Below are 14,213 nucleotides of genomic sequence, written 5' to 3'. Positions count from 1 at the left end.
GCAGGTGATGGGTCATAGGAACAATAACAGGATCCAGTTAGTGACCCGACCTGTGGGTCCTAGTTATTCATGGGGGTGAGGAGGACCGCAACCTGAAAAAGAACGGGCGGGAGAGAAGAACGGACTCAAGGAAGCAATTGCTTGTCAAGAGTCATGTATTTGAATGTGAAATGCTTTTTTATAGTATGCTTTACAAGGGGAGGGGGTAAGAGGGGCCAGGTGGTGGAAAAGTACAGAATCTTCATGGCCTGTGCCCTGAAACATTTCATGGTCTACACGGTACACTGCCTTGAATTATGATCTACCTGCTATTCTTCAGAAGATATGATACACTGCTTGCCAAGCAGGATCTTGAGGTTGCCAAGCTGCAGGGGACATTGTGCAGGTGGGGAAAGGTAGGGGGTGAGGGTAAGGGCAAGGGTCTTGGCTTCTGGCAGGTCAGTACTTAGCTGTCTGCCCTTGCAGCAACCAACAATTGGCCATATAGACACATCTTCACACAATGTACTCCTCGACACAGACTGGGCTGGGCATTGGGAAAGATGGAGGACAATAAATAAGTGTAAGAGAGAAACTCATGTTCAAATCTGCATTACCTTTGTAATTTGAACTGGTACTTTGAATACACATCCTAAACTCTGTTAGCGTCCAGGTCCTTGTCTGTCACAAAGAGAATAACAAAAGCATAGGAATGGTTTGAGGATCAAATGGAAAATGGTTCATGTATGGTTCATGCATGACAGTTAGCACTACACCTAGCACACAGAAAACCTTGATATGTGAAGGCTGTGTCTACAGCTCTGTGTCCTGTGCTCCAGGAAGGTGCTGGAAGAATCTTAGCTTTACAATCAGAAAACTTGGTTCAGCGTCTGAGGAGATGGTTCCGTGGGTATAGTACTTGCTGTGCAAACATCAGAACTTGGGTTTGGATCCCCTCCCCGACCCCACCCCCACATCTAAATAGCTAAACACGCATCATGTATCTGTGATCCCGGCATTTGGAGGAGACAGGAGGATACTGGTAGTCTGAGCAATCAGTAAACCCTAGGTTCAATGAGAGACCTGTCTCAAAAAATATGGTGGAGAGTGGGGCGGGAAGAATGAAGAGATGGTTCAGTGATTAAAAATACTTGTTGTTCTTGTAGAAGACTCCAGTACAGTTTCCAGCTGCCAGGTCAGACCGTTCACAAATGCCTGGACTCCAGTTCTAGGGAATCCAAGGCCCTCTGCTAGCAACTATAAGTACCTGCACATACATGTGCATTCCCATGTGTGCAAACACACACACATGCACACACACACGTGCACACACACACACATGCACACACACGAACATTAGGTTTTGATTGCTTCTAAAGCCTCTTGTGCTTCAAATCAGAGAAAAGACAGCAACCAGTCCAAGTGGAGAAGGAGATGCTGACCCCAGCACCCTTCAAAGCTTTGTCCCTGTGTAGTCCATCTTCAGAGGTTTCCCATCCACTGAGCTCCACTCACTCTGTGTTCTGATCTGAAGAGTCAAATTGAATTCCCTGCTCAGAGGGATGTGGTGACCCACCTGAGGACACTTGAGATTGCATAAAGGGTTTATGGTATTGAGGGCTTAGTCCCTGCTGGAGCCTACCATCCATATAGAAAAAGTAACCCATGGGCGGGATATAGGTTGAGTCTTCAGCCTGGTGGCTACTCTGAACCTCATTGTCCTGCCTTGATGGTGCCTTACAAGGAGATTTCCTGTCACTCTGACTGCAGACAAGGTCACTGCTCTCTGTAACAGAGAGCAAGAAATGTACACAAGCTCTTTCTGTCCCATGGAACTTAGTTAGTGGTTGCTGTCTTTCCTTTGAACCTAGCTGCAGAGCCCTTCCATATGTTGATTCTCTTCATGTATGGAGAGAGGGAGGGAGAAGAGGAAGAGGTGTGTGTGTGTGTGTGTGTGTGTGTGTGTGTGTGTGCGTGTGTGTGTGTGTGTGAGAGAGAGAGAGAGAGAGAGAGAGAGAGAGAGAGAGAGAGAGAGAGAATCTGTTGTTGTGGGCTTTTAAAACCTCAAAGTCCACCTCCAGTGACATATCTTCTCCAGCCAGCCACATTTAATTCTTCCCAAATAGACTACCAACTGGAGACTAAGCATTCAGTTGGATGAGCCTATGGGTCCATTCTCATTCAAACTACCATGTCTTACATGAGAGGGTCTTAGTAGCCCAGCTGTACATAGTTGCCAACTGGGAGCAATGGCTGGGTACTGGAGCTTTGCACGGGTCCAGTAGTGTGTCAGGAAGAGCAGTCACTAGGTGTCTGATCATTGCTTCTCCCTAGTAGAGGTCTGCCTGCATACCACAGAAGGCAGCCCTGATGACACATAGGCTAGTTAGGCAATTTAGAAAAAGCATGGCCAGTATATTACTGGCAAGAGATCAGAGACCTAAAATAACCACCCTTTTCTCTCATATACTTAAAGAAAAAGAACAACCACAGTATGTAATTAACTACAGTGTAAATTGAAGTGCTGGGTTAGCGTTCAGTGAGCCTAATAGGGGTTTGAAATGAAACTCTTAAAGGTCACTTCCACTTCCAGACTTGTTATACTTCTCTGTTTCCAGGGAAAGATTGTTAGGTGGGCTCTTCTCTCAGTAACATGTCCTGTGAGCACAGAAGTGAAATATTTGCTTTGTAGAAGAAGCTCTGAAAACTAAAAGAGAAGCAGACATACCAAGAAATGATATTACTATGTAGCTCAGGCTGGCCTCAAACTTGCTGTGTAGCACAGGATAGCCTTAAAATCTTCCTGCTCAGCCTCCAAGAGCTATGATGACAGTCATGTACTACTACAGTTGGCTCAAGATAATGTACATATCAGTGTGTGTGTGTGTGTGTGTGTGCGCGCGTGCGAGAAAGAGAGAGAGAGAGAGAGAGAGAGAGAGAGAGAGAGAGAGAGAGACTCGGTGTTTTAGTTAGGGCTTTACTGCCGTGAACAGACACCATGATCAAAACAACTCTTATAAGAACAACATTTAATTGGGGCTGGCTTACAGGTTCAGAGGCTCAGTCCATTATATCAAGGTCGGAACATGGCAGCATCTAGGCAGGCATGGTGCAGGAGGAGCTGAGAGTTCTACATCTTCTTCTGAAGGCAAACAGAAGACTGGCTTCCAGGGTGCTAGGATGCCGGTCTTAAAGCCACACCCACAATGGCACACTTCTCCCAACAAGGCTGCATCCACTCCAACTAGGCCACACCTCCTAATAGTGGCACTCCCTGGGCCAAGCACATTCAAACCAACACAGTCAGAGAACAACTTTATGGAGTCAGTTCTTTCCTTCTATCATTACCTGCTTTCCAGTGATTGAAGTAATCATCAGCTTTGCTTTTGTGGCAAACAATGACCCATCTCCTCAGCCCAATATTTTATATATACATATATTATATAATTATGTAAATATACATTATGTTTTATATATTTATGTCTGTTATATTTATGTAAATAAATACAAATATATTTCCATACATCATATTTATATATAACTATATAAATATATAAATAATATATAAAATATATAATATTTATATACATATAATATTATATAATATATAAACATATCTTTATAGAATATATATTATATATAAATATATGTTATATATTAACATATTATATAACATACATAATATATTTATATATAATATGTATATGATGTGTTAATATATTGTTAATATAATAATTATATTATATAATTAATTTTATAAGTAATATATAATTAAATATATTAACATTAATATATATATTTTCCCCTTTTATTGAAAATAAATTATTTTCTCATACAATATATCCTGTTGACAGTTTCCCCTCCCTCTCCTCCTCCCAACTGCCCTCCTCCCATCCCATCCAGATCTGCTCCCTTTCTACCTCTCATTAGAAAGGAATAGGCTTCTAAGGGATGACAGCAAAGCATAAAAAATAAAATATAATAAGCTAAAACAAAGCCCACCACATCAAAGTTGGACAAGGCAAATCCACAGAAACCAAAGTTCCCAAGAGAAGGCCCAAGAGTCAGAGACCCACTCACACACACGCAGGAGTCCCATCAGAATACTAAAGTGGACACCATAGTATATCCACAGAGGACCTGATGCAGACCACGTAGGCCATTGTTTATTGCTGCAGTCTCTGTGAGTTCATATGAGCTTTGCTCAACTGATTTACAGGGACCTGTTCAGGTCTACAGGAAGGCCACCCTGAACAAGCCCAGTCTTGTCTGGCAGTATATATTTTTAGAAGCAATCACTCACACCCTGTAGTTTAGAGCCATTATTTGTATTTTATTGTTTTTTTCAAAGCACATGAATATATAATTTAATTATTTTTATTAGGTTTTTAAAGACTTATCTATTTATATTTTATGTTTGAGAGTGTTTTGCCTGCATGTATATATGTGCCTGAAACCTGCCAAAGAGGGCTTTGGACTTCCTGATACTGGAGTTGGTGGTGGTTCTGAGCCACCATAAGGGTCTGGGAACCAAATCCAGGTTCTCTGCAAGGACAGTAAGAGCTGTTAGCCACTGAGCCGCTGCTCTAGCCCGAATCAAATTTATCTTTGTTATACTTGTGATCCTACGAAATGAACAGTTTCCACACTATTATAGTATAGTCACAAACATTTCCTATCATCCTTGAGCCCTTAAATTAGAACGCTATAGTGAAGACCTTTGGTTACTTCCTTATGGTAAGTTCCTACAAAATGAGTAACTGGTAAAGGTAAGGGTACAGCCCTTCTGATGCTTCTGGCTACATGCTCATCAGTTAACTTCATCATCAAGACAAGAGTATCTCTTCTAAACTTTTGTCAGCTCCACAGATAATAAGTTTTTAAAAAATCATTCCTAAATGAATAAAGAGAAAAATCCCATTTTAATTATTAGTAAAATAGAACTTTTTCATTTATGGTCTTAGTAATCTATTTTCCTTCATTTTGAGCTATTTCTTGTATCTTTGAGCAATTTCCTGTTGAATAGTATCTTTTTCATTTGTAGGATGCTTTATGTATTAAGTAAACTATAATTTGTTCATCAACTATATTACAAATATTACCCAGTGTGTCACTTATTGTGGTGTTACGTGACACAGAACTGTTTCAAAACTAGCAGTTTTCTTTCATTCCTGCTTCCTGCTTAGATAATGTTTGCCTGGTTTTGTATTATAAAGACTTCTGTGTTTGGTCTTCTACTAAAATAAAAACAGAAGTGGCTTTACTTTTCACTTTTAAATATCTCATCATCCAACTGGATTTCAATTTTATGTTCTGCTCCAAGTAAGTACCTAACGTTGCTATTTTACAGTTGTTGGCAGCTTGTCTGGATAATCACCACATCCACCCTTTCCTCTTCACCTTTCACACAGGGAGCTGCTGCAAATTCTTCTGTCCTACATTCCTAGTTAGTTGCATCAGATAACGAAGCCAACTCAGGTTGTCTACGTGAGGAAATGCATTCACATGTCTACTTTAGCGCGTAAGCGGTGGGGGTGGGGCGCAGTTGTGAGCTACCATGTGCTGTGTTGCAAAATGAATTTTTATAGCCAGTGAAGTATTTAAGCTTTGTGAATGATGTTTATTCCTTTGTATACATCAGAGTGTTTTTTGAAATCTCATATACAGTAGTACTTGGTGTGGCAGCGTGTGGCAATGAGGCAGACTGGCGCTAGCCCTAGGCAGTCACAGCAGTGCTGGACTGGATCTCCCCGACTTCCTTTGCACTGGTGTCTGTGAGGTCTGTCCGTTCTGAGATCTCTGATCTTGCATTTCCAGAAAGTTTCTGTTTCTCATTATGTTATTAACAGTCATTCTTTTTGCTCCCTCTGACTCAAGCCAGAATGATTAAGCCTCTATTTCTTACAATTAAAAAATAAAGAAACCTACTTGGAACACCATGTGTATCCTTCAGGGCTAAAGAAGAGACTGGTCATCAAATGAGGGGGTGTTCCTGCCTGGAAATCCAACTGGATGTCTAGGGGAGGCAGGCAGTCCTGGCAGTAGGGACCCCCTTGGCTGAGCAGCTCTTGTATAAAAGCTGCTGACACTGGCCGGAGCTTAGCTGGCTAGACGCTCTTCCAACAGTCCGCCTCAGCAGTGATCTGACGCAGTGTGACGCCCCCTATCTATACTCTGGCACTCTAGGTTTTGTAGCTGGTGCATTCTCAGGGGATTGGTAAGTGCTTCTTCCCACCTCTCTGGCTGCTGTAGCTTTCACCTCGCTAGCCTCTAAGCTGCTGTTGGATGAGAGTCCACCGCACACACCTTTCTCCCGCTTCTGATCTTTCCTTTGCAAGTACTGAATTTAGGGCTCCCATTATTTTCTTTTTTAATGGGTTCTGCTTCGTTGAAAGAGTGTCCAGCAAGTATTTCTTAGGTTTTCTGTGTTGAGGTTTCGTCTTTTGCAATCTATTGTGATGCTAAGCGTGGGCCCCAAAGACCTGGTTGTCCCAAGTTATTTCTGATTGGTAAATAAAGACACCAACAAGCCAATAGTTGGGCAGAAGAGACTTAGGTGGGGTTTGGATTTCGAGGGCTGGGGGACTGGAGGAGAACCACGAGGAGGAAGAAGGTGTAGGAGAGGAGGAAGGAGAAGCCTTCAGGGGTTAGGAGTCAAGAGAACATGGTCCTGAGGGCTGGCCAATTGGAGTTAAGAGCAGCCCAGATGAAACACAGTAAGTAATAACTCGGGATTATCAATAGGAAAGTAGATTCTAACAGCATAGGGGATAGGCAACTGCCCAGCTTTTGTGCTTTTTAAGGTTTATTGTAAATATAAAGGTTGTATGTGTTTTTTATCCGGGAATTAAATAGTCTAAGGCCAGGTAGAAAGCCCGGGTCGGGATTAGTGTCTACAACATATCTGTACTGTAGTAGCTCTTGAGTTTCTTGCTGAATTGCTCCTATAGTTTTAATTCCTTTGAAAGGAGATTTTTCAAAGGAACATGGGAAAATTGGGCTTTTGTGCTCCAACTACCATCAGGAGGTAGAAATTGCTTTTTGGTGTTTAACTTTTTTTCTAATTTAAAAACTGAAAAAGAATTAATTTTAAAATAATACTTCCCTGGTAAGGTATTGTGGTTGTACCTTTTAATCCCAGCACTTGGGAAGCAATGGCAGGCAGGCAGATTACTGTGAATTTGAGACTGGCTTGGTTTGTATAGGTTAGTTCCAGGCCAGCCGGGGATGCATAGTAAGCCCCTGTCAATAATAATAATAATAATAATAATAATAATATTTCCTTACTGACTCTGCCAAAATAATCACAGGGAGAAATGCAAAAAAAGGAGATTGTTAGTAAAAGTGTCAGGAAATTTCAATAACTAAAAATATTATTCAGTATATAACTTGAATCCTCTCAAAATATAATCTGTTCTCCCTTCCTTCTTTTCTTCATTTCCTCTCATTCCCTCTTCTCCACCTTTTTAATTTTTTTGTAGATTTTGCTGTATTCTTCCTCCCATGCTATTTTGTTATTTGTTGCTGTTCACTTGTTTGAATCGGGCACTCGTGTGGTGCAGGCTGGTCTTGAATTCTGTGAAGCCAAGGATGACTTTGAATTCCTGATAACCTAAGTCCTGAGATTATACAGTCATGTGCCAGTTTCATGCTTTCTTTATTCTGTCTTCTCCTTTATTTTGTTTAGTTTGCTCAAGGGTACCCCTGGATGATATGAGAAAGAAACTTGTTCAATTACCACATTCAAATCTCTCCACTTAGCTCTGTGCAAAGGCTTGTAGGAAATTCCAAAGGAAGCCTACCTAGTGCTGGCTACCACAATGGCTACTGCAAAACTATAGGCAGACTTCCAAAGTGGGGACAGATGAAAAGGCACATACTGATTGTCATTATGTAAATGCAAAGTGAAACCAGAATGAAATGACATTTTGCATCCATCAGGAGCAGAAACTTCAAAAATCAAATACTAAAAAGATCTGTGAGGACACACAGATGTTGAAAGCCTATCCTCCTGGGCGCAGGGAACATGTGAGAATGTTAATGGTAGTGGTTGTGGAGTCATGTAAATACGTTAAAAACTACTGAACTGTGTGACTTACAAAATCCGTATAGGCTTTATAATAGTTTAAGTGGATCAGCTAGTTCAAGAAATAGACCAAATTTCAGTCCTTTTTATACACCTCAAAACTTTCAGAAGAGGCGAGGGAAGGAGAGCTCTGTTCAGAGGAGGGAGATTTTAGAGGCATTCTCTGAAAAAAACAGCATTGAATCCAGATCACAAAGAACTAAAACCTAACAAACATAACAAAACCCTGAGTCTTCTCTATAATGCCAGGCCTTGTCTAGCTCTCTCTGTTGCAGGTGAAGGAGTTGAGGCTAGACCAACAGCTCAGTAGGTAAGAGTACTTGATACACAACCAGAAAGACTTGAATTTAAACACTCAGAACTCACCTTCAAAGTCACAAGTCATATGTGGTTGACTGCAACTTAACCGGAGATGGAGACCCGAGGATCACTAGGGCTGTCTGTCTGCCAGTCTAATTCAAGGTTGAGTTAGGATCTTTGTCTAAAGAAAGTAAGGCAGAGAATGATAGAGAAGGACATCTGGTGTCTTCTCTCCTCTTGTCTCGATGTGTGCACATGAGTGCTCACACACAAATACACCTTACAACACACACACAGACACAGACACACACACACACACACACACACACACACACACTGGTTTCACAGTTAAGAGAGGTCAAGGTGGCTTACCCATGACCACACAGTAAGCGAAGGCAGGGCGAGAGGGTTGTTGAGAGGTAGCTCTGGAGACATGCAGGAGTTCGACTGTCCTACAGGAGTGGTGGACGTAGAGAAGACACACAAAATGTCTCAGGGAGAGAAAACTACACAATATGGGTAGGAACCTGTTGGTGCTAGGAACTGAGACCGGTCTGGAAAAACAAGTTGGGCCCAAACTGTGGGAGGATTGATGTTCCTGACTGGCAGTTCAGACAGACTTCCTCCAGACTTTCCAATAAGCCAGAGTCTCTTAAAGAATGATAAGGTTATGCAGTGGCTTCCTATAGGTTGAAAAGGAGAGGGGAAAAAGCCCCCCAAAATCTCTAAGACACAGGAACCTCAGAAAACTTACAGGCTCGCTCCATCAAGCAGCAAGCAACTGTAGGGAAGACGAGGCTTTGGTGCGGTCGCTTCCTGGGTCCAGCACAAGGGACTCTGTGACACAAGTGTTGTGAGTTGTCACCATGCTTGTGTTGTCTCTTTTGATAATGCAGCTGCCTGAGTCAACTGTGTTCCTGTGAAGTAATACAAATAAACTCACTGTTTCACCAGCTAGACTTGTATAAAATCGTTTCTTTGGCCTGTGGTTGTCCTCTCTGTTACACGAATAGGTGTTTCCATGCATCCTCCAGGAAAAGCAATGTAGCAATAAAATGTCCCTGCTATAGCAGGAAGACGCCAACAGGAAGACCTGTGTATAACCACTGTGTGAAATCAGATATTGAAAAGGCTGGGCCCACATCTAGGGTGAAAGGGATTGAACTTAGATTGGGGTCGTAGAACTAAACAGGGAGGAAAGAAGGAAATAAACCACCACCCCCAACTGCTGTAATTGTATTTATTTACTTATCTGTTTGTTTTGCTGTATTGGGTTCTGACCACAGGGCCTTCTGCACTCTAGTCATGAGTTCAACCACGGACTCAGTTTATAATTTCAACATTGTTGAAAGTATTTAACTGCTTGTTGTTTAGACTTAACTCGCCATCGACGTGGCATTTTGAAAAAGATGAAACTATTTTTCACCAATCATAATTCAGGACCAAGGAAAACAAGTTTAAGTATTTGAAAGGTTGAAGTGTAGGGGTGATGTCTTGTCCCAAGCCTGCTAGCCACCTTTCCCCTGTAATCTCAACCTTGCTTAATGATCTTCTAGCCAAAGACACAGGAAACTCCTGATCACCCAGCTCTTTGGTCCTAGAGTCCAAAGCCCCTCTTCTTGTCCCGGCAGCTCGCACAGGACATGCTGGGAAGTGTACTGAGGATGCCTACCATTCGGTGATTCCAGACATGAAAATTGATCTTTGCTATGCTAAGTCACACGAGCTTGGCAGGCACTTCAGTATGGGTAAATGGCAAAGAACCCTGTGTAGGACCAAGTCTCAGCCCTGCCATTTCTCATCTGAATAGTGTTGTTTTGGGGCCTATTTACTTATCCACTGTGATCCTTAAATTTCATACCTAGAGAACAGAGAACAGTGGTTACTACTCAGCATTGTTGGCAGGTTGGATGAGCTGAAACATGAAGAAGAATTTAGAAATTGCCTTATACATTCCAATACTCAGAACGCTTTAAAACCTTGTTTTGAGATGTCCTAATTTCCTTTCAGAAACAGCCAGAAAATAATTGTTTGCTGGTTTCTCTGTGGTAGCAATTTTTTCCATTAGGTCTTAAGTGGTCAAGTTCTCAGTACTTGTGCCTGAACAATTTTTCAAGCACTGTTTACAGTATCTGAAATATGGAATCATATCCAGATGCCCATCCCTTCACTGGATGAAAGGATAAATAGAATGTGGTGCGTTTACACAGTGGAATACTGGTCAGCCATAAAATTAATCAAATCTCTGTCATTTTCAGTACTTTGGGTAGAACTGGAGGTTACTGTGTTAAATAAAACAAGCGAGACACAGATAAACACCACATGTTCTTTCTCATTCAAGAAGCAAAACATCGTCAGTTATAGTGGCCCACACCTTCAATCCCACTACTTGGAAAGCAGAGCTAGGCAGATCTCTGTGTTCAAAGCCAGCCTGATCTACATAGTAAGTTCTAGGACAGCCAAAGCAATAAAGAGAAACCATGCTTTAACCTGCCCCCGCCCACTCCCCAAAAGTAACTAGAAAGTGAAGTTTTGTAAAGCATGGGGCAAACACTGGTTACTAGATGTGGAGAAGAACAAGATAGTGGGAGGACAGAAAAACTTTTAAGAAGGACGTTTAGACACTGGGAAGATGCTAGTGTCATGATCCTAGAGTAGATACTGGGGAACTGACTAGTCTTTGAGTAGATACAGCTGGATGCACAGAATGAATGCACAGTGTATGCAGTGAGGAACAACACTGTCAAGGATTCCACTAGTTATACACATAATATGCATTTAGAGTATACTTTCTAAAAAACATCAAAGACACAACATAACACAGAACTGTATTGCAAATCAGTTCACACCATCAGACCCAGTGCAAATGACAAAGCTACCTTGGGGGTTGCTGTTTTGTTGTGTGAGTAGGACGACAGCTATCTATCTGTCTATCTGTCTATCTATCTATCTATCTATCTATCTATCTATCTATCTATTTGATATATGATATATTCATGCTTGTTTCTGTTCTACATTCCTCTCTCTCTCTCTCTCTCTCTCTCTCTCTCTCTCATCATCATCATCTTCTTCTTCTTTATCTCACCTTCTTTGGGCTGTGTCACAATTGCTTAGCTTTCTGAATGCTGGTATTTGCCACTAAGAGGAGGAAAACAGCAACGTCACAGATCAGTCCTCTGTGCCTCCTTAAGGGTGCACTGAGCTGGAGTATTACAGGAATCACACAGTCTGCCTCTGTTTCTCACAGAGTTCAGTAGCCTGGAGCATGAGATCAACATGTGAAACAGCAATACTGTACGTACAAGTAAAATGGAAGCAGAACTGTCATTCAGCAAAGATCTGCAAGAACCAAATGACTTGGGCATTCAGGGATTTGTTGTCACACTCAAGATAGAAGAGCTGACCTGTGTAACCTGGAAAAAAGAGACTCCATATTAAAAAGCTAACCTTGCTAACCTCCAACATCGGAGCAAAGCCAAAGGCATGAAACAAAACTGAGAGGAAGCAGACATTCCCACAAGCTCAGGTTAGCCCTCCTTCCTCATCTCACATCAACCCCTGCTTGAGTCCCAGTCCTGATTATAGCTCTTAAACTCCTGGCTTCAAGTATGAATATTTTGGTCTACCTGCCCAACCTGTGAAAACAAGATAAAAGAAAATATATACCCTAAGGAGAAACCCAAGGAAAAATAAATATAAGAGCTATAATTTTCAGATCTAGAAAAGCAGGTTACTCAGAGTAATTCACACATTGTTGAAAGACCAATTAGAGCCATTAACAAGTTGTTGGCACTGACTTTAAACTCTCTACTCTGATTCAACCTGGAGCTGCCTGTCCTTCACATGATGCATTATAATCAAAACACATAAACAGCTCCCAGTCTACAGCTGCACATAGGGCCCTTTACCTGCATGGATAAACTTTATACCCTGCTTCTCAAGACTCTAGCTGCTGATCTGATGGAGGGACTAATATAAAAGATGTATGTGAAAGGTTTCCAAGAGTGGAAAGCTGTACAATGTCATCATGTGGAGAGGGGGACACTGCACACTCAAAGGGCTGCATCCATTCAGATGGAACTTTTAGACTGAGAGTCTGAATTTGGCTTTGGAAAATAAACTTTAAAAATATACCAGTTCTTCTTTACTCACTCCCTCCCTCCTTCCCTCCCTCCCTCCCTCCCTCCCTCCCTCCCTCCCTCCCTCCCTCCCTCTTTCTTTCTTTCTTTCTGTCTTTCTTTCTTTCTTTCTTTCTTTCTTTCTTTCTTTCTTTCTTTCTTTCTTTCTTTTAATAAAAAGTAGACCAAAAGGAAAAGAAATTTCCTTCCTTCCTTCCTTCCTTCCTTCCTTCCTTCCTTCCTTCCTTCCTTTCCTGAGACAGGGTTTCTCTGTGTAGCTCTGGCTGTCTTGGAACTCTCTTTGTAGACCAGGCTGGCCTAGAACTCACAGAGATCCTCCTGCCTATGCCTCCAGAATGCTGGGATTAAAGGTATACACCATGCCTGACTGAAAATATATTTAATAAAGTGTGGGCTCAGGCATGGAAGCAGTAAGATTCAGCTGCTCATGACTTCCCTTCCTGTCCCTCCACCTCCTGACCTCTGTATCTTCGTGTCTGCTCTGGAAGAGTGATAACAGCACCAGACTGTGACACTGGAAGGATGCAGTGACCTAGTTCAGAGTCATCACGAGTTACACAATGTATGCATGACACACAGCACGTAATCAAGGCTTACTGCTACAGCGTGGAGTCAAAATGAGCAGAGCAAATTTCAGGGCATCCAAGGGTCGCTTGTGCTTGAATTATCCTTCCAAGGCTACCCACCTCTGCTTATTTAGAACATTGGAAAACCTCTTGAAACTGAATCACATAAAATGAATTCCTCACTATGAGATGCTTTAGAAGAGCAGGGCGTAGCTTTGCTAGCTTTTCTTCATCTTTTCTACTTCCCTGGGTTTCCTTTTTTACATTCAAAGGTAAAGGAACATTGTATGTCAAAGTCGGCTTATAACAGGCATCATAGACTGGTTGACTTAAGTGGCAAAAATATAACTTCTCATTGTTTGGCGGAATTCAAAGGCCAAGATCATGATGCCAGAATGGTTGGGATGTTGGTAGCAACCTTCCCTGGGGCTTGAACTCGTACCTTCTTGCTGTGTTCCTGTGTGGATGCTGGGATAGAGCAGAATGTCTGTTTGTTCCCATCAGGGCACTGATGCCATGAGCACTTGGAGCCCACCTGGAAGACCTCATTTATGCCTAGTCACTTCCCAAAGGTCCTGCCTTCTATCACATCAGGAGTTAAGTTTCCAATATATAAATTTAAAAAAAAAACCCATACAGTCCATAATACAATTACATTTAAAAAAATTAAGCTGGTGTTTTATTTAAGTGGTTGTATGAAGCAATAGCTTTAGGTACAGGAAAGATTATGATTGATGATGGTGATGATGATGATGGTGATGATGATGATGATTGTGTCTTTGAAGATATTTTTAAAAAGATACATTCATCTGTGTGTTTGTGTGTGTGCACACATGTGCTGAGATCAGACAGCAACTGCCAGGAGTCAGTTCTCTCTTTATACTACTTATTTATTTGCAATTTCTTAATGTGTACGTGCCGTTGATGCAGCTTGCCAAAGGACAACTTGTGTCAGTTCTCTCCTTCCACCATGTTAGTTTCTAGGACCAAACACAAGTGGGCAGGCATGAAGCCAAGGACCCCTACCTTCTTTTGAGGCAGGGTCTTTCTGTCTTTTTGTTCTGTCTCTGCCTGTCTCTCTCTTCTCTCTCTCTCTCTCTCTCTCTCTCTCTCTCTCTCTCTCTCTCTCTCTCTCTCTCTCTC

The sequence above is a fragment of the Grammomys surdaster genome, unplaced genomic scaffold, assembly GCF_004785775.1.
Source record: "Grammomys surdaster isolate TR1022 unplaced genomic scaffold, NIH_TR_1.0 259, whole genome shotgun sequence".
NCBI lineage: Eukaryota > Metazoa > Chordata > Mammalia > Rodentia > Muridae > Grammomys > Grammomys surdaster.
The sequence above is the reverse complement of the archived record's forward strand: the minus strand, read 5'-3'. Positions refer to the sequence as shown.